At 39.0% G+C, this 25,719-nt stretch overlaps 1 long non-coding RNA gene across 1 annotated transcript in view; it reads left to right on the top strand.

Moving 5' to 3' along the window:
* Positions 1-380: 380 nt before the first annotated feature.
* Positions 381-25,719, top strand: part of LOC139073353 (uncharacterized) — a 30,414-nt gene continuing 5,075 nt past the window's right edge. Inside the window, exons 1-4 of the long non-coding RNA XR_011521991.1 lie at positions 381-440; positions 14,713-14,798; positions 23,539-23,690; positions 25,074-25,176. This is a non-coding gene — a long non-coding RNA (uncharacterized lncRNA). The remainder of the gene's footprint in view (positions 441-14,712; positions 14,799-23,538; positions 23,691-25,073; positions 25,177-25,719) is intronic.

Raw genomic sequence — 25,719 nt, forward strand, 5'->3', positions numbered from 1 at the left:
TATTCTTTCCAAATATTTCCAGGGACCGGCATCTGCATTTATAGCTTCCATGACATAGACTAGGCCAGAGCAAAAAAACAATCTTGTTCTATAGAACAGCTCAGGATGGCTCAAATATAAGGCCCTCTCATAGCTGTTTGCAACCCAAGTCTAAATTTCAGCTTTCTCTTTTAGTCTGTGGGCTCATTTACTGGCTCTGTATCCCTGGTTTGGATGTAACTATGGGTTGGCTTTGCAAGTTTCAATAGGGAATGGCACAAGAATGAAAATAGAAATGCCTGAGCTGCCAAAATGCAAGCCTGGATCTCATAGGACACTGCATTAGGTGCCAAAAGACTCCTCCGGGGATTGGCTTGCCACGCTCCACATCCTCACACTCTGCTGGGATTGCAACTGTCTGCCCGGCCCCAGCTGGTGGCCCTGCACTGGGAAGGAGTCAGGTAAGCAGCATCTGACTTATATGAGGAAAATATGTGTCAGGCAAGGGGTAAAGAAAGGAGATCTCTAATTTTGATTGGTTTTTCAAATATATCCTTGGATGTGTGAAGTTTGGGGAGGTTTTGGGTAGGGAATAACAAAGAAAAATGGACTAACGTTTACTTGCAAGGCTGTTTTAGAGAAATAGTCAAGTCAGTGTTTTCTTGTTCTGTTTTTGCAAAGTGCCCATATGCAGTGAGTCATTTATAGGAGATCTTTGAATGAATCCTTTGAGGCCATTAGTGTGAGAACATGCTTCTGTGAGTGCCCCGTGCAGCTCGCAGAGGAGCGCTTGGGTATAACGGAGTTTCAGCTGCTTCTTCTGGTTATCTTTTGAAAATTCAACCCCAAGACTTCAACTGTGGTCTCTTTGACCCCAAAGCTGTGCGCTTTCCTGTGGGCAACGCTGCCTCTCCATCCAGTCTCCACAGATGCATCACTTTCTACTCTCCTCTTCCCCCACCCACAAGTGCTCCGCTCCAGGCCTGTGGGACGGACACTCCAGCAGTGAACATGTGGTACCCTTTCAAGCTTCTACTATGCTACTCCTTGAACTAATTTTCATCTTACTTTGACACCTGTTGAAATATTTCAAGGTCTGTGTCAATTACCTTTTCCAAAACGCTTCCATAAACTTCCAACCATTTCCCCTTCTTCTGTGTCCCTATGGCACTTGGCTTGAATAATTGTGCTTGGCCTGTGTATAAATGTCCATGTCTGTCACATCAAAATATGGATGTGGGTTATTTTCATTCTTGTTCTTTTCCAGTAGTGTTACCATTCTTGGCATCATAACACGTACAGGATAGGAATATAATGCACATTTTTTAGAATGAATGCTTGCTGAGAACATGTTTTCAAGATATTTTCAGTTTAAAAGCCATGAATTATATTAATCGTGTTTTTATAGTTTTTTATTATATAAGTAATATATGTCATTGTAATGAAAGTTTGAAAATACTGATAGCATAAAAAACATTAATATAATTCATAATATACTGTAGTTATATCAGACATAACCACTACTAATATGTTGGGATGCATCCTTCTAGAACGTTTTCTATGCCTATGTGTATATGATATCTTAAATCTTGAATGTGCTCTAATTAACCAAATCATAGATAAGGATGGCTCTGTCAACCAAGACTAAATCTGAACTCCTTAGAATGTTTTCTTAACCTACCCTCCAACAGCAATGATTGGTCTGTGGACAACTCAAGTGGCAGCCCATGAGTGCACATGTGTATCAAAGGTGCCTGGTAGCTTATAATTGCGTCTTTGATCATCATGATGCAATAAAAAGTCATTATCTATAGGAAGTTGTGTTAGGCAAATCCTAAAGGGTAAACAGGCATATGTCTGCTACCCTGAGAAGTGTGCTGATATTTGTTTATTCATTCATTCATTTATTCATTCGTAATTTGCTTTTCTAAGGAGTTACTTCTAGAGTAACTGATAAGGGAATCCTGAAAATATTCTGATAATATGGGAATTTTACTGACCTGTTTTAACAAAGCAATGTAGCACTGCCGGGTTGCTCATTAAACTTTTCAATTAAACCCTGAGATGAATGCTCAGGACACTATTAGGATATATCCCATTTCCTTTGTTGTTAACCTGCCCCCAACACCTCCATACTGGAGAGACCACTTTTCTCTGATTGTAATCATTCTTAACATGATGTCCTAGAAAAGGTATAATTAAGTTTTAAAACTCAACGTTATTATAAATAATATATAGAATACTATATTAGCAAATATGCAGGTGGGATATTTGTGAACATTCTTTTAGTTTCTAGAACTTCACTCCTCAATGACTCCTCTCCCTCTTCAAAGTTCCCCTTAGTTATTTTCAGGAGACCTTGTGGAGGTCCTGGCTAAGGGCATAGCCAATCCTGTCACCTACCACATGCCATCCACGTTTTTCCCTCCTCTGCTGCTCTGCCTCCTCCAGTCAGTGCCATATTGTACACCAGGCCCAGCCACTGCCCATGCCCTGGAGGCCCTGATGGTGTCAAACTCGAAAGGAACCTGGGAGCCCCTAGGAGAAAAGTCACTCTCCCTGGTGTAGGTTACAATAAGCTGGAGCTAAAAACAAACAAACACATTGTGGCCAGCCCATGGCCTAATGGTTAAGTTCAGCACATTCCACTTTGGTGGTGGAGGTTCGGATCCCTGACATGGACTTATACCACTTATCAGCCATGCTGTGGTGGTGTCCCACATATAAGTGGAGGAAGATTGCCACAGTTGTTAGCTCAGGGCTAATCTTCCTTAGAAAATGAACAAACACTCCTTAGTTTTAATTTGAACCCCCATTTGCCATAGGACTCAAACAATTCTAGGAAGAAACACTGTGCTCAGAATCCTGCCACCTCTCTGAACTTCAAGGCTTCTTACTGGACTGACTTCACTGACTGCCTCTCTTCTCACACAATGGCACCTCTTCCATGTTAGACCCATTAGCTTTTAGACATGTGTAGACGTGTTTGAAACTAAGTCTTGAAAACCGCTTGAGCTTAGGCTGAAACTCTTCCTTTCTTGTGAATGGAAATTGAAAATACCATCAGAAGTAAATCCTCTTCACCCATGATAGCTAGTCGCAGGGAGTCCTTCTGAGGACCTTTGACCCAGTGTGGTGTTGCTCAGGCTCCCAGCTCTACAACCTCTACCCAGGTAGGTCAGACATCCAACATGGGTCTCATGGGCTAAAAAAGTGTCAGCACGGCTGCTTTCATTTTTTGAGGCACTAAGGGAAAATATGTCTCCTTGCTTTTCTCAGTTTCTAGAGGTCACCCACATTCCTGGGTTCATGGCCATCTTCTTCCATCTTCAAAGCCAGTTATGTCAAATCTCTCTCTCACTCTTCTTCTGTAACCACCTCTCTCTATAATCAAGTATTTAAATTGGGCCCACCTGGATAATACAGGAATATTCTCCTTATCTCAAGGTTTTTTACTCTTAATTAGGTCTGCAAAGTCCTTTTAGCCATGTAAGTAACATATCCATAGGTTCTATGGATCAGGACATAGACCTCTTGAGTGAGGATGGGGGCATTATTTTCCTACCACACCAGTTCTTCAGGCAAACATTCCGGGGGTGGTGGGGGGGACCCTCCTCTAAATAATGAAACCAATAAATATTTTCTTGAGCTCTAACTATGTGCCTGGCACTCTGCCAAATGTCCTACTTACATCATCTAATTCAATCCTCAAGCATGAAGTAGATGATATTACATTATAGAAAAGAGACTGGTAGATTAAGTAATTGCCCCAAGTCATCCAGGCAGAACCAAGAGTCACACACTGGTCTGGCTGTTGCCATAGTGTTCTGACTTCTCAACTGCACTAAAATTGACTATGTAATAATATCCTCAATTTGAGTAGAGAGAGTAGAAAAACGTGCATTTCCATTCATGTGATATCCACCGTTTTCTCCAGTTTTCTCCCCACCTTACCCCCATACTCAGATTTGATCAACAATTTTTTGATGGCTTTCCCCTTTCTGAACTTCTCCAATATAAACACCTCCCACTCCTGTTGTGGGAGGCACAACAAAACCTCCATAGTTATCATAGGTTACATCAGAAACAAAATCAGCAATATGAGCTAGGGCCAAAGGTTAAAAGTGAATCTAGAGGGCATTGAGATTAAATTTATGCTATCCTCTCTAAAATTACCTTAGTCCACATGACTTTCCCACGCTGGCCTAGTTTGGGTCATTGTCATGATCAAAGTCTGCAGGGACAGTTTCTCCCATTAGATTACCTCTACCCTTCACAAACACCAGGCCTACCTCCCAGCTGGCCTCACTTTAAAAAAAAGAGAATCTGATTTTAGCCTCTGCATTGAGGTTGCAGTATTATTAGTCATCCTTTCCATTTGAAATAGAGAGACACGTTTTAAAGCACAAGTCTCTGCCTCCCACCTCCTCCCTCCCTCCCCTTCTAAGATCCACACTGGCTGGGATAAGCCTTACTACCAGGCCCTCTTGTGAGGTAGAGACCTGTTGTAGTCAGTTTGGGCTGCTATAATAGAACATCATAGACTGGGTGGCTTATCCACAACAGAAATTGATTTCTCACAGTTCTGGAGGCCGGAAATCTGAGATCAGAGTGCCAGCATGGTTAAGGGTCTGGCGAGGGTCCTCTTTTTGGTTACAGTCCACTGTCTTCTCATTGTATCCTCACATGGTGAAAAGAAAGCTAAGAGCTCTCTGGTGTCTCTTTTGAAAGGGCACTAATCCCATTGATGAGGGCTCCACCCTCATGACCTAATCCATGTCCCAAATGTCCCATCTCCTGACACCATCACATTGGAGGTTAGGACTTCCACATGTGAATTTGGGGGGCACACAGACATTCAGACCCTAAGAGGGTCATTTGTCTTTACTCTCCCCATCACCTGTCTTCCTTGTTCAGCTGCCCATTCCCTCTGGTTAGTTCCTCCCCACCACCCCCCTGGGTTCATATGTTACCTCTACTCTGGCGTCACAAAGAAGACTTTTAACAGTTCTGTCACACCAAGGCCATAGAGTCCTAACTGTTACTTCTTTCAAGCACCAAAGGATTACCTAATAACTCCTAACAGAGAGATTTTAGGTTTCATTGAGGGGAATTTTTGTTGGAAGGAAGAAAATGAGCACTGTTTTTGTTCCTCTGGTATACCACACAAGCAGTCACTCATCTGAAAGATGTTCATATTCCTTTCTCTTTGTTGTATTCTGTTGTGTCCTACGATATAATATCTTCTTCACGGTGACTACTTAAAAGCAGCCCTCTGTTGAGACTGGTGTGTGGGTCAAGACTGGTGAGTGGCTAAGGGAAGGGACCTAGGCTGTTACTATCAGCTGGAATGCTGAAATTTAGCACAGTGCACTGGCTGTCTTGCCATGGAGAATATTCAGTGGTCAGAACATCGCGTATGCTTATGAAATGTTAAATATTCATAACTTATGCTAGTTATTTTTAACTTTTCTGTAACCAACCATAATTTAATCTGAAAAAGCCTAGAGATGAACAATAAGAATAGCTGATGTTTGGAAGGATATATGCTTTCTAACTAGACTACCAAAGTAGGATCAAGCAGCCATTACAGAAGAGTGACATGGGTAAATATATGGGAGTCATAAAAATATATCCATTTTTTTCCATTCCGTAAACCCCCAAATACCCCACTAAGTTTTCAGAATTAAAAATGAAAGAAATATAAATGATGTTTTTTAAATACCATAGACTTTCCAAATTCAGTAAAGCGTGCGTAAAGGAAATTGAGCTCAAGAACAAAATAAATGGGTTTTGGTCAAGAACATCATTAGATCACTTTGGTACTGATGGCAGTGAGTCTTGTCAGCTCGTAACATGAGCAGCTGTTAATATCATTAAATTACCCATTGTACTGGTATTCAGTCTAGTTCCAATACTAATGGTTCCTTGATTAACCAATATGTCCACAAAGAGATTTTACTATGTTAAAATTACTTATTCAGTCATTTATGAGTCTTATAAAGTAACAAAAATAATCACTTTTTATTATTTAATCTCTTAGAACTTTTCAGAAAAGTATATTACCAAAAATTTTGAAAGGAAGAAAAACACTAAGATTGCTTACTACTCCAATGAAACTACTGTTAGTATTTTGATATATTTCTTTTTAATCTTTTTTTCCTATGCAATTTTACACAGATGCAGCCCTAATATATAAATATATGTAACCCACATTTTCTATTACTATCAAAAAAGTTTCCCACATTTCTTACATTTATAATCAGCTTTTTTAAGTTGCATAACATTCCAAGAGATTATCCAATACTCTACTCAATTATTAGTTTGTTTTCAGATTTCTGCTATTATAAGACATTAGAATACTTAAGAGCACACTCTTTGATATCAAACAAACTTTGTTTCCACCAGTAATCAGCTGCATGGTCTTAAAAATGCTATTTTATCTTTCTCCAGAATCTCACACAGAGAGACACATAGTGGGCACTCAATCAATATTTGTCAAACAAATGAATGATCCTCTGCTGTGTGCTGAATTGCATCCCCTCAAAATATGTATGTTGAAATTCTAACCCCCAGTATTTCAGAATGTGACTGTACTTGGAGACAGGATCTTTAAAGAGGTGATTAAGGTTAAATGAGGTTATTGGGGTGGGTCCTAATGCAACATGACTGGTGTCATAAAAAGAGGAGATTAGGACACCAACACACACAGAGAATTCTGCCAGCAGACTGCCTTCAGACTTGAGCTGCAATTCTTCCCTGGGTCTCCAGCCTTCTGGCTCATCCTGCAGATTTGGGATTTGCCAAGCCTCCATAGTCAATTGAGGCAATCCTTAAAATCAATCTTTCCTTTCTGTCTCTCTGTCTCTCTCTCTCCACATATATATACATATATACAATCTCCTATTGGTTCTATTTCTCTGGAGAACCATGATTAATACAAGCTCTCTAATCTTTAGTTTCTTTACCTACAACATGAGAATAATATAGTGCCTACCTTCTAGCGCACAGTAACTATACTACTTGCAAGGTTCTTAGCACAGTGCCCGAATCTCAGTAGATATTGTTCATAATTATAAAAACTACTGAAATGGACAAGTTCATCCATTTAAATTTTTCCAAAATTGATACTAATTTTCCTTGATAGATTCCTGACTGTGATTATCATTTTTACATAGAAAAATTTTTTGCCAAAGAATGATGCTATGTATAATATTATTGCGTGTTTGCCAAAAGACATCCAGTCTCTGCTTTTTGAAAAATACACAATGATGCAGACATTTCAAAACTTCAAGTATTTCAAAAGACAATCAAAAAGTTATTTAGCTGTTCCTTTATTCTCTACACAGAGCAGTATTACACAGGATGCAAATATTACCACATTGATTTAAGCTGTCTGTGACATTTCTTTCTTTTTCATTTTTTTGTTTTTGAGGAAGATTAGCCCTGAGCTAACATCTGCCAATCCTCCTCTTTTTGCTGAGGAAGACTGGCCCTGAGCCAACATTCATGCCCATCTTCCTCTACTTTATATGTGGGACACCTACCACAACATGGCTTGCGGCACCCGGGATCCGAACCAGCGAACCCCAGGCTGCCAAAGCGGAACGTGGGCATTTAACTGCTGCGCCACCAGGCTGGCCCCTCTTTCTTTTTCTTGTGTCCAAACATAACTGGACCTTCAAAATTAGGATTCTTCTTACAACCTGGAGGATTTTTTTTTCCATCCCTTAAAAATTCTCCTAGCAAATGTAATTGGCAGCAAAGACATCATGTCACCTGAGGCATCGTTAAACCACAAACTGGCCAATACTTTGAGCAATGCTTTCCAGTAGAAATTTGCAAGTGTTACAAAGATTGAGTGTTTATTGTTGCAATGATGCAAAATTTATCTTTCTGAGAAAGACACATTGATCTTTGTGGAAATTACTTGAGAATAAAAACAAAAGTCTTAAATTTTCTTTTCCCAAGAAAGAGAGAAAATAATTAAATATGAGTATTAACAAGGCTTCAAACCTAAGAAAGAACTTTAGCCAAGGTCTCTGAGAGCAATAAACCTTTGACTGTACTGCTTCCCATATTAGATATTGTTAATTTGGGGGGAAAACTAATTGAATAGATAAGACATTATTCCCTTTTTTCATTTGCGTTTATTTGATAATAATGAGATTGATCCTTATCTATGAGTTTCCTAACTCGAGTTATCTGTTGATTTGGGGCATTTTTATCTTGTGAAGTCCTAGTATTTTTTATGATGTATAATCTGTTTTTAAATAGCATTTTGTTTGTGAAAAGCTGTCACTATAAGGCACACTCTGCAGGTCCAGGGAGATGGAAAAAGGCTCTGAGTTTGTGGTTTGGATGCCACAGTTTATGGTGCTAGAGAGTCATGGGGAAGTCACTTAGCCTCTCTGAGCCTTAACTTTCCCATCCATGAAAGGAGAAAATTGAATTAAATGATCACAGAGTATCTTAGTAAGAATGATTTATTTGCAAAGAACAGGATCTCTCAAAATGGCTCAAGTAGAAGGGTGAGATTGGATTAACATATGTTGGATCTAAGCTAACAGCATCGTGAGGGTTCTCTGTGTCAGCTTTGCTCATCCCTGCTTCTCTTTGTATTTTGACCTCATCCTTTTACCATAGGCAACCTCTCAACTCATAGCAGGAAAGAGTGCCTTTGGGAACCTACACCCTTTATAGTCATGGTTCAAAAGGAAGGGAGACTCTTTTTGTCCTGGTGTTCATGTACTAAGTCTCTGAGGGAAACTTTCACTGGGCCACGTGCTCTTCCCTGGACCAAAGGACCGGATGGATGCTATAATTTACAGTCCCACCAGAGTCCACAGTTGTGGAAGAGATAAATGAGTACTGAGCAGACAAAAATGATGAGTGCCCACCACAGACTCACATGGGATATGAAGAGCAAGACCTCACAAGAATGAAAAGCAGGACCACATAGAAACAAACAAATTGTCAGGCAGCCACTTTCTCTGAAGGCCAGTCTCTGAATCCACACATGCTCTCATTTTTGCTTCTCTTTGAACATCTGTCGCTTTGTTCTCTCTCCAAAAAGTGCCTTTTCTTGAAAACTCCTATTTCTGGCTCCCATGACCTTAGCTTCCATGCGGCTCTGACTCCCCCGGTGCTGATACTGGCCCACACAATCTGACCATGCAGCTCAGCTCCCCCCCTGCCCCCACTGTCTCAGACACTGTTCCCAATTCTAAGGTCAGGCGTCTGTTTAAGTTAAATTGACCTCTCCAAACACTATAGGTGGGTGAGGTATTTTGAGAGGGGAATGTGTTTCCTGTCTACCTGCTCTACCTGACTTTGAGTAACTCACATCCTCTTTCACTGTGATACACACACACAGCCCCACACACACGATGGCATCTTGCAGGTTTCTCCAAGTCAAAGCTCCCTCTTGCCTCAGGGCTTTCCCCATGCTGCAGCCTTGGCCTAGAATGCTCTTTTCTCCACAATTTTTTAAATTTTTTTTGTTTCCTAGCCTTATTGAGATATAGTTGACATGTAATATTGCGTAAGTTTAAGCCATACAACGTGATGATTTGACACGTGTATATTGCAAAATGATTACCTTAGGCTTAGTTCACTCCTCCATCCCCTCACGTAATTAAAATTTGGTGTGTGTGGTGAGAACATTTATGATCTACTCTCAGAGCAACTTTCCAGTTTGTAACAGGATATTGTTAACTACAGTTCACCATGCTGTACATTAGATCCACAGAACTTACTCATTTTATAGCTAAGAGTTTCTATGATTTGAACAACATCTCTCCATTTCCCCCACATCCCAGACCCTGGCAATACCATTCTATTCTCTGTTTCTATGAGTTTGGCTTTTTTTAGATTCCACATATATTTATGTTCTGTTTCATTGCATCCTTCAAGTTTCAGCTTAAACATCACCTTTTCTCATAGGCCCTTCTGGCTCACATAATTTAGAAGGTATCTCCTGAAATTCTGTGGCATCACACCAGTGTGTGTGTGCATGTGTGTGTAGAATCTGTCCATCGTCTTTTTCTCGCTGTCTCCCTCACTGGTCTGCAGAACTTACATGCAAAAGAAATGTAAATTTCATTTTTCCTGAAACTTTACTATTTTTACTTTCTGTCCTTCAAGTAATAGAAATTTAATCTCAGTCAATTTCTCTAGAGTTGCATCCATGTTTTGATGGGATGTGGGGTGAGAGAGAGGCATTGGGTGGAGTCGGCCAGTCCTTGATATCATCATCTCTCTGCATCAGGGTCTGGTGGAACAGATTTATTCAAGACTGATCTTTCATCAAATCCATCCATTTCACTGCTACAGCTTCCCCAATTTCCATTTGCAAGTTGTCTAAGAAAATATCTTCAAAATTAAAGTTTTCAATAATCTGTTTATTCAATAATAGGATACTTTTCTAGATTAGGAAAAAAGAAAGTCACCTAGTACATCACGAAAATTATTTTCTTTCTTTGATATGGCTGAGAATTAACATCATGAATAAGGATGTGAGGGAGGCAGTCATATAGCCCAAGAATTGGTCCATTGGTTGTATGGTCCATGGATTGCATTTATACACTTTAAACCCTGCAATTTTCACTAAAGCAAAATATTTTTTTAAAAACTATGAAGTACTATGAGAACACAGTATGAAACTGTCAGTTTTAACAAAGACGTTAAATATCTAGTGTTCATTACTGAAATCTCACACGATCTGAATTTCTTTTGCAATCAAGGAGCTATTTAAATAGATTATATTCACCTGCCTTGTATAGCATTCTTTCTGACAGCAAGCTAATTAATTTGTTTTAATTAGGGAGAATAATGAGCTGTCATTTATTTTACTTTTCAAATCATTCTGTATTGACAGTGTTTTTAGGGGTTCTTAAAGCTGATTCCTACTGTGACAATTAAAGGAAAGATTATTTACTTTCTGACCACAGTTGATTGCCATATTTAGGTACCTTTAGTAAGGGGCATATGAAAGCTCAGGATACTAAAAGAGTTCATAAATTTTTTTCATTGAGTTGTTTTAATCCATAGATATTACTTAGAAAATTTGATGACTAATTAGTTGTGAAGTAGGTGAGGATATTTGCTCCTTCAACTTCGAAGGTTGATTTTCTTGTGTCCACTCTCTCTAAACAATGTTCACAATCTAGCTGAATAATTATATCTAAAGTAATGCAATTGCAATTTGGCCTCCTAATTAGGTCACAGCATTATCTCTTAACCTACCTAGAAAATAAATAGTTCACAATGAGTCAAAATATGATCTCTAATAATCAGTAGTGTGTGCACCAGATGCTACACAAGATGCAGAGCAAAGCTGGCCGCTCAGTGTAATTAGCCTTCTTATACAAAGATTCATCCTTATAATAACAAGAAAGAGCTTTCCTGGTATTCTGTATGGTGAGGAAGGAAGAATATGAAATTTGGATTCAAATCTCCTGGAGTTGACCCCTGCCAAACTTCTGGAGCCACACAATTAAGATGGCAATACAGGGACTGCTGCAGTGCAAGTACCTACAAGAGCACCTGTTGTCTTAAAAGTCCCTTCCTGGCCCATAAAACAAACGCCAGCCTGGAGGTGGTGGAACACCGGGATTAAAAGCCCAGACTCTAGGATCAGATGAACCTTCAACTGATCCCGCCCTCTGCTCCACGGGCTGTCAGAACACAGGCAGGTTCTAATCTCTCTGCCTCAGTCTTTTTATTGACTATGAAATGGGAATAACAAAATAATACCTCCCTCATAGAGTTGTGGTGAAGATTTAATGAGTTAACTTATGTAAGGCTCTAAGGATAGTGCATGGGATGCACTAAGAACAAAACGAATACTCACTATGATTATAATGATGCTCATGGCCGAATGGTTCTATTTGGTACTCACTCGTCTTCAGTTCATTTCAGTTCTGCTCTCCAGCTCTTCCGATTGCTGCTCCCCTAAGCCTCCCACTTCCTGTGGTTCTTTCTTTATGGAATGGGATTGATGACTATGGGCTAACTGTATTAAAATTCACCACATGTTAAATGCTTATATTTTCATAATTGTCAAAGAGTAATATTTACATGTTGCAGAAAATCAGAATATGCATAAAAGTTTAGACAGTAAAATAAAAATTAAACTAGGGTTTATGTTTTATATATTTTTTTCTAAGTGTATACATGTTTAAATTTGCATCATTATATATAGATAGACTGATAGATGATAGACAGATAATAGGTAAGATTTGTTTCTTGATTTTCTATTTAAACTTTAATCATGAGCATTTCTCTAACTCGTTAAATTTTATTGAAAATTAATGTTAATGACTACATAATATTCCATCACGCCCTATTTAATTCACCAGTCTCCCACAGTTGATTATTATCCCATTTTAGTTAGTATAAATTACACTATAAAAAAATCTTTGTGATTAAATATTTGTCCACATTATCATCATTTAGTGGGCTATTTTTCAAAAACTGAAGTTTTCGCATCAAAATACATTAAAGGTGTTGCTTGAAATACTTTCTGGAAATTCTGTAATGTTTTTTACTTCCTCTGGTGGAAAAACAGTATCCCATTAGTATTTTAAGTTCCAATTATTTGACTACAAAAGAAATTGGACAGTTTTTAAGCTACTTAGTTATATTTTGTATTTCTTCTGTTAATCGTCCTTGTCTTTTGCCTAACTTCCTATAGAAAATTTTCTATTTCCTGTTGTCCTTTGCCTAATTAGCAGTCTTGTTAGTGTCTTCCTTACTGAGTTACAAGTAGAGGAATGCACCTTCCCACTCTTGTTTTTTCCCTCTGTCTTAGTCCATTTGTGCTGCTGTAACAAAATATCATAGACTGGGAAGCTTATAAACCATAGAAACTTATTGCCCACAATTCTCGGGGCTGGAAGTCCTAGATCAGGGTGCCAGCATGGTCGAGTGGAGGCCCTCTTCCAGGTCACAGACTTCTTGTATCTTTACATGGCAGAAGGGGCTCAGGTGTTCTGCGGGGTGTCTCTCTTTTATAAAAGCACTAATCCCATTCATGAGGGTTCCACCCTCATGACCTTATCACCTCCCAAAGGCCCCACCTCCCAATACCATCATCTTGGGCTTTAGGATTTCAACATATGAATTTTGGAGGGACACAAACATTCAGACCACAGCACCCTCTTTGTGGATGGAGCTCCACTACGTAACACTCTTGGTCTCTCAACACTTCCCCCCACCCCACCCCAATCCCCACACACAGATACACACACTCTCTCTACCCCTAAGAATGAGGAATGACTGACTAGCGAGTTTAGGATAAAGAACTGGGAAGTGAAGCTTCACTCCTTCCCCAATGCCCGTGTCCCTCCATTATAGAAACTATGGGAGGCACTTGTCTCATCTGCTCCTCTTTGTGTAAGTTTTAAAGGAGCAGCTCGCCTTAGGGAGCCTGGGGCTTCCCAGCACTGCCCGGGACTCAGTGTGTAGGCCAGCCTAATTCTAGGGTTCAAGGTTAGAAATCCCACTGTCACCACTCACATAGGCCGCCTGAAACCCTTTACCAGTAATGGAGGTACTACTTTGCTATCTGCTACTTCTTTGTCTCTCTCAATTGGTTCAAATCTTGGGTAGAGAAAACAGTGGAGTCAATCACCGGGCCTCCTCAAACCCCAAAATCTTTTTGAAACTTGAGAAAAGGATAAGAAGCTGAATTTTGGGGACAAAGTAATAATAAAATAGTTGCGGTATGGGAGTTGGGAGTGGGATAGGGAGCAATTAAAGCTGCATGGATTTGTTTGTCCTTGACCTGCCACAGAAGCTTCTGACAACTTTTTTCACAGGTGAGTAACTATTCTGAACATCTTCACTGGCTTTAGGAAAATTCAAGTATGCCTCAGCAAACGCATAGGGTGTGTTGGTCTCAGCATATGTCTGATTCCCAGGTTGTCCTGGATCAGCAAAGGGACAGGCCTCAGGGTGCACATTGCTGTGGCTTAACCATGAAATGGCTCAGGTACCAGGCTCAGACACTAAATGCAGCTGGGAGACCTCAGCAAATGCAGGTGGGCCTCGAGGGCCACGGGGAGCAGAGGATTTGATGACAGAGAAAAGTCTTTCCATGTCAGGTTTTTTAGATACCAAATGTAAATTATTTGGTACTTTTGTTGAGATTTTTATCATTTATTTGTTTTGTTTTGCCAATTAGATTAAATCTTAAATTACAACTATGTTCCATAGGAACTACAGAAAACTACGGTGTAAATTTTTAGCTTTAAATTATTCATATGAGGCCTAGATAGGCAGTGCGATAGATTTCTCGAAATTCTGTAATGTTTTATGTCATTCTGAACTTCACTCATGAAAAATTAGAAATGGTGGAGGAGCTGAATTTGGATACATGTGGCTTGTTGACAAGCTGTTAAAAGTCTGCCCCCAATATGGCCTCAAGTTGGCTCTGAATTTGTTAATTACATAAGTTCTTAAATGGCTTAAAAATTATGCAAGTCTCAAATTATGGCTAAACTCATAGGAGAGTAGTATATTTCATTAATAAACAAATAAAAAGGAATGGGGCCTTTAATGTAGAGACAAATACAATCTTCTTGGGCTCAATGAAATATTGTAGAACCAGGGAAGATGATTTAAAAGGCCTGTGCTTGGAACATTTTGCCTCTAGAAATCAAGTTTGCTCAGAAATCAAGGAGCAATTGAGAGTGATTTAAAAAAAAATTGATTCAGTCTTACTCTCAGAACAGGGGCTGTGGAAGAATGAGAACAAATCAAAGAAAACAGACTGATTAAACTGGAGGAAGAAAGAAATTTCCTCAGGAGAAAGGGTAAGATCTGAGGAAATGGCTGATGTGGATATTAAAGGAAATATGAGATCTTGAAGCCCAGAATAGATAATAACGAGGAGCATATAATAATAAACAATAATATTTGATTACAATAAAATAATAATATAGAAGCATATTCCACCCAGGCATTGTCAGGATAAAGTGGGTTAATACATGGGAAATCCTTAGAGCGGTGTCTGCCCTTGGTAAGTGCTACATTAGTGTTGTCTGTTGTCCTTATTATCACTGTTGTTAAGTTTAGAAGAGTAAAGATATTAACATAAACAAAATAAAGTGTTAGACACCACAGAGACGTCCTAAAAGAGTAGGGACAGAAAAGAGAAGAAGGGTACATTAATAGAAACATATCTTAGCTCAACCGAGACAATGGAAAGTAAAACTCCTAGTCAAGCCCTCTGGCGTCCAAAAGCTGAGGAGAAGTGGTATTCTGAGGAGCACAGGCAGAGGCATTGACCCCGCCCCCACCCAAGGCCTCTTGAAGCAAGTTGCTATTTAGAAATCTGAAGGGATTCCCCAGTGGAAACAATTACAGGTTTGAGAGAGAAATCTTTCCTAGAAGTCAGTTTTCATAAGCAAAAGCAATTTCATTAGAAGACGCAGGGGCCACAGCCCTGTGGCAAAGGACCAAAATGCCCACTCAGAAGAGAGAGTGGCGCTCACCAGATGGAGCCCACCTTCATTACAGCTCTGGGGTCCAGAAACACCATTTTGGGAGATAGAGAACTGTATTTTTTCTCACCCTAGCAGTCTTTGGCCTCATTTTCATTACTTAGTTAATGGTTCTGCCTGTTCTTTCTAAACTCCATTGGGACATAATCTGGGTTTGTCCTGTTCATTCTCAAATTTCTAGCATTTATCTCACTGCCTGGAATGTATTTATTGAACAAGTAAACTGATGGATATTGAAGATGCTAAAGAGTTAATTTTCTTTTGGTTCTGATCATTTCAAAGCATATGATTAGAAACATGATTATCCTTTGAAATTTTAAATTTATTTTATTTTCCCTTGTCCTAATGTATATGGAACATAAGCCTCGTGTTTCAGTGAGAGAGGTGAGTCACAAACACAGTTGCCTGCAAGACACTAAGTTAACAGAGATGTCTAAAGAACTTCTGCCTAAAAGACCCCAGGGGCAAAACTCTGTCTAGCTCCCAAAACTAACACCTGATTAATTACATTTGATCTTGGTTATGATCTCATTTTCCTGCTTCATTGCATGTCTTTCTCTCTCTTTTTTTTATTCCAGACATTGTGTATAAAAGGATCGTAGAAATTGAAGTTAATATTATCCCCATCCCACATTCTTCAGAGAAGGCTTGCCTTTCCTCTGTGGGCAAATAAAGTGAGGGGCTGACCACCTGATTCTAACCAGGAACTGAGCTGGCTCCAGACAGATGCAGTTTTAGATGAGACTCAGCTCACCTTAGTATCAAGAGTTTGAGTCTGAGCCTGTGTTTATGACAGGCCCCACCCTACTCCACCAACCCCCATCCCAAGCATGGCTTTGTCTACTAAAGCCTAGGAAGACTGTGGGGAATTCATTTTGCTTTTCAGTCCGGGCCCCATCGTCCCTGTTGTCCCAGCGCTCAACGGACCTGTGAGTCACAGTTCCTCCAGATTCCAATTCAAGTGACATTGTCAGGTTTGACTGAGGGAATGTGAGAGGAAATTACATAAACTAGTTCTGAGAGGAGCTTTAAAAGCCCTGCATGCTTCTACACACATACTTTTCCTCTGCCATGAGGCTGGCATGCCTATCAGTTTCCTAGGGGTGTTGTAACAAGGTTCCACAAACCAGGTGGCTTAAACAGAAGGAATTCATTGTCTCTCAGTTCTGGAGTCTAGCAGTCCAAAATTAAGGTGTTGGCAGGGTTGGTTCCTTCTGAGGGTTGTCAGGGAAAGATCTGTTTCAGGTCTCTCTTGTCGATTTACAGATGGCTATCTTCTCCCAGTGTCTCTTCACATTGTCTTCTCTCTGTCATGTCTGCCTCTGTATTCAAATTTCCATATTTTATCAGGACACAGTCATATTAGATTAGAGCTCACTCTAATGACCTCATCTTACCTAATTACATCTGCAATGACCCTATTTCACATTCAGAGGTACTGAGAGTTTGGATTTCAACATAGGAATTTGGGGAGAACACAATTTAACCCATAACAGTGTTCCCAATCAAAATTATTTTTTCATCCTGAATCCAAGAATGAAGAAGACATGTGAAGTAAAGCCCTGCATACTCACAGTCGACATTCAATACAAGCCATAAATAAATCTTTATTATTGTAGACCACTGAGATTTCAGGAGTAGATTGTTACCACTGCCTTACTTAGCAAAAGTTGACTAATGCGGGATTGAGTATGCATTCATTCAGTGTAGTTCTCTTGGCTGCAAGTAGTGTAGTGGGTTGAATTGTGTCATCCCCCCCAAAAAGATAAATTCAAATCCTATCCCCAAATGCCTGCGAATGTGAGCACATTCAGAAACAGTCTTTGCAGAAGTTAAGATGAGTCATTCTGGATTAGTGTGGGCCCTAAATCCAATGACTGCTATCCTTACAAGAGAGGACAAGGACACACACAGATAGAAACATAGGGAAGAAGACCATATAAAGACAGAGGCAGAGGCTGGAGTGATGCATCTGCAAGACAAGCACCACCAGGAACTGCCAGGAGCAACTAGAAGCTAGGAAGAGGCAAAGTAGAATTCTTCCCTAGAACCTTCAGAGCAAGCGTGGCCTTGCCATCACCATGATTTCAGACTTCTGCCCTCCAGAATTATGAGAGAGTAAACTTATGTTGTTTTAAGCTACTGAGTTTGTGGTATTTGTCATGGCAGCCTTGTTTGTTTATTCAGGTAGCATCAATGCCTGTTTTCACTATGGAGTTTCTTTCTACCCTGTTTCGTGAAGGCCAGTAATTCTCAGTGCAGTTTCCTCATCTTTATGGTTAGTGAAATGCCACCATAAGACTGACACTGTCTTAGTAGTGGTATGTGCTTTATTTTGTCTTTTCATATATATTCATTGATATTTCAGTGAGAAGTTAAAGATGTGTGCCAGCTGACCCTCTATAACTCTCAACTCTAATATGTTTAAGCATTCAGGAAGAGATTTTCTGTTGAAAAGTTAATCTTCCAGATCAACTAAGAAGTAAAGTTGACAAAACAGGAGAGAACTGGATTTAAAGTCCAGAACTTACTGTAGGAAACAGATGCCCAAAAACCCCTGAGTCTTAAAATCTGATATGCTTAGCTATAGAGAAACTCCAACTGCCTGCAAAGTTCTGGCCTTACCTATGATACCCCCGAGACATTGGAAGGAAGGTAATCATTTTATCATTAATTTTACAGTAATGCTTCAGGGCCACCATTTGGTGTGCACAGTAGGCTCTTGTCAAGACACCTGCTGATGGAGCTCAAGGAGGGCAGAGTGGGGAATCTAAGAGCAAAGGCCAGAGGCACACCATTGGCCTTCCATCTAGCTGGCCTCAGCACCAATAAAATGAGTCAGTATTTGCCACCTGTGGGAAGGCACCTGTGACTCACATCTCCAACTTTAGGGAGAGCAGTTCAACAGAGTCAGGGGCTGTGTGAAGCAGCAGAGAATGACTGGCTGATGTGGCCTTTGCAGAGGCACCCAGCAAGCAGTGACTTGAAGCTTTGGGAGAGTAACCCAGCAAATGGGATTGATTATTGGGGGATTTGATTGATTATTATTTATACATTTATATTTATTATATTTAATATTTACTAAAAATTGTACAATCATTGAGGAGTGATTCCAAAAATATAGAAATATATCATGTGACAAGTCAAAATCCCAGTAAACCAGGGCTGGCCCCGTGGCCGAGTGGTTAAGTTCGCGTGCTCCGCTGCAGGCGGCCCAGTGTTTTGTTGGTTCGAATCCTGGGCCGGACATGGCACTGCTCACCAAACTACACTGAGGCAGCGTCCCACATGCCACAACTAGAAGGACCCACAACGAAGAATATACAACTATGTACCAGGAGGCTTTGGGGAGAAAAAGGAAGAAATAAAATCTTAAAAAAAACAAAATCCCAATAAACCAGCATGTCTCCAGAGATAAGCACTCTTATCTGTTTTATATATAAATGTCTAGAATTTTTCAGTTTCTTTACCAACATACATAGTTTTTCCTTCTCTCTCTCTTTTTTTTTACATTATAGATTTATACTACACACATATTGTTTAAAATTTGCTTATTGGATTTAACAATATGGAAATACTTTTATGATTTTATGTCTATTTGTCTTTTTATTACTTTTTAGAAAAATGTTACTATTCTTATAAAAATAAAGTATTCTCATTCCAAAATATTCAGGCTATCTGGAAGAGTCCAAAAAATATATACAAAATATAAGCAACTAAAAATAACTCTCAATAGCATTATATGAACTTCATTACAGATATTTCTTCATGCATAAATATATAGAGAATAATAGATGGATGGATATATACATAAAGTAACTTTATAACATAAGTAATATTTTAAATAAGAAATACAATTTTACTTTAATTTAAACATTAGGAAAAGAAACTAAAATTAAATTAAAGAATTTATGAAATCAGACAAATGTCTTTTCTAACAAGGAACTCGTTGGCTAAGGTTAAGGGAAAACATGAAAACCACTAAAGAGGTTGGTTTTGTTATGTTGTTTTAAACTACATACTTCAAGTATCAACAATATCAATTGACTCTCTCCTATGAAAGATAAAGAAAATATTACTCTCACACTGCCTCCCTCTCCTTATGTCTCAATTTGGGTTGAAACACCATTTTCATTTTGTCAGACAACCCTACAATTATTTAGCTTTAACTCCACATATAGAAGCATTTAGTGTGGTAGCAGACATTATCAAGCACCTCTTCCTACCCCTCCATTCTCCCTCTGCAAAACCATTTTGTTTCAGTTTCCATCCTTCTTCTCATGGCCATGTGCTTCAGCACAGGTGTGGTGCCAGAGCATGAGTCTTAATTCATCACCCATGGTGATCCCACTCTCCTCACCAATGATTGGTTAATATTGTAGGTATGTGATACAATTTGGACCAATGGGACATGAGGGTAAGTTTGTTGAGGGCTTCCAGGAAATTTTTCCTAATTTTTAAAAGAAAATATATCGAAACAGTCTATTCTTCTTCTGAACATTGTTGAATTTGGTTGTGATGTCTGGATTGTTACAGCCACTTTGAAACCTGAGAATAAATTTGAATTTTGAGAGTGGAAGAACAGAAAGATCCAGAGAAACTGGGTCCATGATGTCCTTAATGGACTCCTGAATTAGACAATATGGAGCTACACTGCTTCTGGAAAACCTCTTGTTATAAGAAGCAATAGATAATTTTATTGTTTAAGTTATTTTGAGATTGGTTTCCGTCTCTTGAATCCAGCATTATTCTCAAAGTTATTGAAATAAACATAAATATTCACCACTGATTTTTTTTTACTACATCATTTCCCGATTTAGTGTGTGGGTGTGTGTAGGTGTGTATGAGTGGGTGTATAATCTAATCTAATCCGGGGGTGGCATCAAGGTAAGTTTTATTATCTGGTGGAAAAGTTCTATTAATTACTAATATAACTAACTCACTTTTTTATTGATTCACAAATTTATTTACTCATAAATTTGTGTGTGCATGCTTGCATGCAAGAGTATGGATTTACCATATATGGTCAGGCGCTATTCTTAATGCTGTAGTACAGGTGTGAATTAAACAGATGAAAAATCTCTACCACTGTGAATTTATAATCAGGCTATGGGGAAGAGAGGCAATAAAAATAAATACAGATATTATATGGTATATAAGAAGGTGATAATTTCTATGGCAAAAGAAAAAAGCGAGTGGGGAAGAATGTAGGGAGAACCATGAACAAGCAGTGGGTTAAGGGTTGGAATTTTAAGTAGGGTGGTTGGGGAAGACCTCACTGTTCTGTGCACTTCTCATCATCACATGCCATTTCATCATTTGGGTGCCCTGTAGGTTAACAACTTACCTATAGAAATGAGGCTGTATCACATGAATTTGTTTTGATCAACTTTAGATCATAAAAATTTCTTTTTTTTAAACTTTTTTTCTCCCCAAAGTCCCAGTACATAGTTGTATATCTTAGTTGTATGTCATTCTAGCTCTTCTATGTGGCATGCTGCCACAGCTTGTTTTGATGAGTGGTATATAGGTCTGTACCCAGGATTCAAACCAGTGAACCCTGGGCCACTGAAGTGGAGCAAATGAACTTAACCATTCAGTCATGGGCTGGCTTCCTACAAAAATTTCTTGATACAAGAAGTTAGGGCCATGATGTTCTCCTCAGAGGAGACATATAATTCATCACCTTTTGACAGTCTGTGCCCATCAAAGCTTGGAGGAATCAACGCAGCCTCCTAAGATGGTAATTAGAAGATATTTGTTAGAGAAACATTTTTTTCATGCCTTGAAAGTTTAAACACAATCTCTCCCCTCCCATCCAAGTTCTGTTTCAACTGTCAGTACAATGACAAAAGAAAAGGAACATAATATGTGCTGTCTACCTGGTTATTTATTCTTCAAAACAACACATAATAGCTATCATTTATTGAGGATAACATAAATATCAGATGAGGTAGCAAATTTAGTCAGAATCCTCTACATTTTTACAATTATTTTACAACCTTTCAACCTTATCTCTCTTTTTCATTTAATTTTAAAAAGATTTTGCTCAATAAAGCATTTAATAAAGCAATGAATGCATTCAATTTATTTTTCCAAGAAGCTACAATTCTTCTTCTGTATTCACCTTTCATTCACTTTCTATAATATTTAATTAAATTATATAATTACAATAACAAGAACAATTGATTTAAATGAATTTAGTAACAACAATCAAACAAAAAAGACCCACAGCAATTCACAAGCAAATCAAAAAAGTAGGACTGTGCACTTTTCTTTAGAAAGATAGTGTTTATCTCACAGGGTTAGGTGGCCTTATCATACAATAGAATTAAAACTTAAAAGCACTAACTAAAACTGGTGGTTGCAGTTTGTCAAAAACCCTCCTAGGTGGAAGGATTTTCTGTATGGATTAGCATTCAGTTCTTTTCTGTCACGCTGGACTGCAGGGAGAGTGAGCCTCTGCTGGTGTCATGCAGGTAGAAGTATGGTTTATGGTAGGAGAACAGAGAAAGACCAGGATCCAGGAGTTGGCCAACTCATCACATGCACAAGGACAGTTGTAAATACAAGCACAGTCAGGGAAAGTGAGCAGATCTGACATCTTTGAATGATGTAACCAATGACCAGGCTTAGAGAATATTTCTAGAATCCTAAACAGAAATCAGCAGGTAAACAATCAAAAGAAGACAAAGGCAGGAATAAACAGAAAAGCACCTTAAGTTAGTTCCTTGAAGGTTGAGGCAACTGGATGCCACCATTCAATCTGTATTACTCTTGCTCTGTAGGGGAAGCCAATCCCTGCAGAAGAAAACATGAGGGAGCAAACAGTCAGCCCTGCAGGTAAGCTGAGCGATAGAAGGGAGGACAGCACACACTGAGATTTCCTGGAGTTAGATCAATGTAGTGCTCCTCTTTCCCTCATGGGATTTATAGCACTGCATCAAGGCTATGTCCAATTCCCTAGACAAGACGTCCTCTAATCTTGTTAAGGATACTTGTCATCAGATAAACACAGAGGAAACAACGTTTGACAGTCTCTGTAGATAATACAAAGCTCTACTTTGTAGATAGTACAAAGCTAAAGCTCAGAAACAGAAAGAAAATCACAGGAAAAAAAATAAATTGACTCTCCAGGACCCAAAATGTAGAGGTGTAGAGGGTGAGGATGGGCCAAAGGAGAAAAGTTAATCTCCAAACTTCTGGTCTTCAGAATACTGAGAAAATTATATAAATAATTTGTTGGATTTTAGATTTTATCTGCATCTAATCCTCCTGTGGCCATTTCAAAAGATGGTCACAAATTCTCTCATCCTTCTCCCATCAAGAGGTGGGGGTGTTAATGTTCCTTCCCCTTGAATCTGGTAGGCTGTGGCTTCTTTGACAAAACAGAGAAATAGAGTATGTAGGAAGGGACACAATGTGACTTTTGAGGATAAATCATAAAAAGCCATGCCACTTCTGCCTGGTTTGCTGCAAACCTCACTTGGGAGCCCTCACCTGCCAGGTAGGAAGTCCAACTTCCCTGAGGCCACCATGGAGAGGCTACATGGCGGGACTCAGGTCAACAGACCCAGCCTTTGAGCCATCTCAGACAAAGCACCAGAAATGTGGTTCCAGTCCCAGGTATTTGAGTTGTCCCAGCTGAGGCCTCAAACATCGGGGAGCAGAGACAATGCTCTGTTCGCATTCCTGACCTTTAGAAACTGTGAGCAGAAAAAAAAGGTGGTTTTATCCCACTTAGTTGCGAAGGGGTGTGATTTGTTCTACAAAGAGAGATAACTGGAGTAATTCCCAATACTCTTGGGTAGTAAAACACTATTTATTTGTGCGTACCCCTATTCTCAAGCTGCACACACACAGAAGCAGGTACACATTCATTATCTGCCTCCTTCCTTCTGAAGAGAAAAGAAAGTAAAATATTGTTTTTGTTGAGTTTTCTCGGCAACATTTTTGTTGTCATTGTTTCTAGAAAGTACTCTGCTTTATGCAATGATTCGAGGACCTCAGATCCTTCTATCTAGTGACTCCACCATCTTTCCTTTGTTAGATCCTTTCCATCTGGACAACTGACAGGAGATAAGAGAAAGACGATAGGACCATCTCAGCCTGAATGGTGACACTTGTAACTTCTCATATTCCACGGCAAGAACTAGTCTTTTGGTCCTACCTAGATGCAGACTCTACCACATACATCAACAAGTAGGTTTCTATTTTCCCCCAATTCTGTGACCTTTTTTCATTCCCTTTTTACTTCTTGAGTGGCTACTTCCATAAAAAGGAGTAGAAAAGTTATTATGAAAAATCTTACATGTCCCTTTAAGATGTAGCCTGATGTGTGGAAATATACTAACATACATTTGATGTAGATATCATTATCATCTCAATAACTTGTTCCCATTATCTGTGAGAAAATGCAAAATTTTGGCTGAGCAATTATAATGTGGCATTTAAATCTTCTCATCCACCAACCTGCAGTCTTAGAAATCAGATTTAAAGTAAAACGCTCAACATGTTATGCTATTCTTAGCTCAGATAGAAAAGGATGCTGGTTATAATAGTGTAACAGTGCTGTTGCCATGGTTATCTACCTATTAATGATTAAACTTGCTTCCTTATGCTCATTAGAATGTATATTTTGAAAATGGAGAGAAGCTTTCAGTTTATTAGCAGATTGTAAGGCCCAAAGTTCTCAAAAAACGTCTGGATATTAGAAAACAGCTCAGGCTCTGATGTTCAACAGATTCTTCTCTTGTATCCATGGTATGTTTTTTTTCCCTCATCAGCTACAGCAATCAGTCTTCAAAGGGATAAGCATTTTACATCATAGAACCATTATAACTTCCTGGGAAGAGAGAAACTGGTGAGAGGTAGTATGAATTATGCAAAAATATAAATTTGCTTAAAAACAATAAAGCATCAGCAAATTGAATCTGTTTATTCTTTTCAATCATTTATCAAACCCATCCTCCTGAGTCTACATATAAAACTATCACCATAAATTATCAAATCAACCAAAATTTCAGAATCATAGCAAGACAACTAATAGTTTTTCACAGAAATGACTTTGAGACATACTGCAAGATACTTTTGTTCATTGTAATTTTTTTTTAAAGATTGGCACCTAAGCTAACATCTGTTGCCAATCTTCTTTTTTTTTCCCCTTTTTCTTCTCCCCAAAACCCCGCAGTACGTAGTTGTATCTTCTAGTTGTGAGTGCTTCTGGTTGTGCTATGTGGGATGCCGCCACATCATGGCCTGATGAGCGGTGCCATGTCCACACCCAGGATCCGAACCAAGGAAACCCCTGGCCGCCAAAGCTAAGCGCCATGGGGCTGGCCTCTGTTTATTGTCTTATTAAAAGTGCTCAAGCGTTTGTAGGTATTTCCAGCCTCCAACACAGCAGATAATTTATCTCCTCACATTTATAGTCCTCACTACAGGTTTTTAGGAAAAGAGTTAAAACTGGGGAGCTGTGAACAAAGTATCATGTCTTCAGATCATTTTTTGTTCTGCGTGAGAAAAAAAAAAAGGAATTATGTGGTAATGTTTATCTTCCTGTACGTCACTATGTTTATTCAACAGACATTTCCTGAGTGCTAATATGTGCTGAGGCCTGCCCTGATGCAAGGGATACAGAAATGAACAAAACATAGTTCCAGTCTTTTCAGAGCTTTTAATAGCACAGGTAAGAACAGATGAAGGCCTAGACAAACGCTTGTGAAGGAATCAAATCTCTTGACAACAGGATAAACCCTTAGCCTGGCCTTCAAATTCTTCAGCCTATATTTTAAACCTTTCTTATAGGAATCTACCACGCTTCCCCCAAACTAGTTATCTGTATACATCATTAACCAAACACCTATGGCCAGGAGCCTATCTTCTATCTCAAATAAGCAAAGTATATCCAGATTTCAAGGCCTAACTCAAATCTCACTTTCTCCATAAAGCCTTCCCTGACTGTGTATCTCTCTTGGTCCTCTGAACACCTATAGACTTCTTTTTTTAATGTCAAAAATCATGTAGAAAACTTTATTGAGTTTCCAATATGAACCAAGCATTTTACAAACTATAATTTATTTACATTTTGAATCAATCAATCTCATAATGAAAATATCTCCCTTTTTTAGATGAGAAGACTCAAATTTCAGTGGAGATAAACAAGTTGCCCCAAGTTAGAGCTGCAATTCAACTCAGGACTTTATGATTCAAAAATCTATGTTCTTCCAAA

The sequence above is a fragment of the Equus przewalskii genome, chromosome 9 (assembly GCF_037783145.1).
Source record: "Equus przewalskii isolate Varuska chromosome 9, EquPr2, whole genome shotgun sequence".
In the NCBI taxonomy this organism is placed as follows: Eukaryota; Metazoa; Chordata; class Mammalia; order Perissodactyla; family Equidae; genus Equus; species Equus przewalskii.